Source organism: Wasmannia auropunctata, unplaced genomic scaffold (genome assembly GCF_000956235.1).
Source record: "Wasmannia auropunctata unplaced genomic scaffold, wasmannia.A_1.0 LD336076.1, whole genome shotgun sequence".
NCBI lineage: Eukaryota > Metazoa > Arthropoda > Insecta > Hymenoptera > Formicidae > Wasmannia > Wasmannia auropunctata.
Genome location: NW_012026814.1, coordinates 661659 through 662672, shown reverse-complemented (window position 1 = coordinate 662672; position 1014 = coordinate 661659). Strand labels below are relative to the sequence as shown.

The 1014-nt window shown below is 44.5% G+C and overlaps 1 pseudogene; it reads right to left on the bottom strand.

Moving 5' to 3' along the window:
• Positions 1 to 855: 855 nt before the first annotated feature.
• Positions 856 to 1014, bottom strand: part of LOC105449471 — a 4170-nt pseudogene continuing 4011 nt past the window's right edge.

Genomic DNA, 1014 nt, shown 5'->3' with positions numbered 1-1014 from the left:
CGCAACCTGCACCAAGACCCTTCACAAAATCAAGAGGGACAAATGGAGAGAGCTCTGCAATTCTTTCGACGGTAAAACTCCCACTTCTAAGCTTTGGAGCCTAATAAAATCTTTCAGGAATCGCAATCTTAACTTAGGTAAAGATGAACTTTGCTCTGCTCAGGATATTGAATAAGCTATTTTTAACTTGTGTCCAGACTCGTGTCTTGATGGGAACTTGCCCTCCTTCTCGGGCATGAAATTGCAAGACGCGAGCAACCCTAACGTGTTATCATCGCTCAACGGGAAAATCACGAAGGAAGAACTGAACTTGGCTTTGGGCTCCTCTAAACGTAAATCAGCGCCGGGGCTGGATCAGCTTGATTATGAGATTCTCAACTCACTTACCGAGGAATATCGAGATAAGCTCCTCGATATTTTTAACAGATTGTTTGAATCGGGATCTTTTCCGGAGGATTGGAAATCAGCTCTGGTCATCTTTATCCTTAAAAGTGGGGGAAAGGGCGCCAGACCCATCTCCCTGCTCTCCTGTATTATGAAGTTATTAGAAAAGATCATTTACTTTCGTCTTCGGTGGGCCGTGGAGTCGCGCCCCATCCTGCCGGATTTTCAGTTTGGTTTCAGGCCGTCGAAATCTTGTGCGGACAATCTAAGTGCGTTTACTAACTATGTACACGCTGGTTTTCTAGAGTCCAAAATAACTATCGGGGTTTTTAGATATCAAAGGCGCCTTCGATAACGTCATCCCGTCAATCTTACTCCAGGACACTCGATGTCGGAATCCCTGCGAATATACGCATGTTTGTTAAAAATCTCCTCAGTGAAAGGAAAATATTTGCGGTCAGCAACGGTTCTTTACTGGATCCGTTCCTTGCTCACAAAGGCACCCCACAGGGCTCCATCTTGAGTCCTCTTCTCTTTAATCTGTATTTGAGGTGCATAGGAGAACTGCTTAGTCAAGGGGTATGTATTCTGCAATATGCAGATGATATAATCCTTTTCGCCTCTGATATA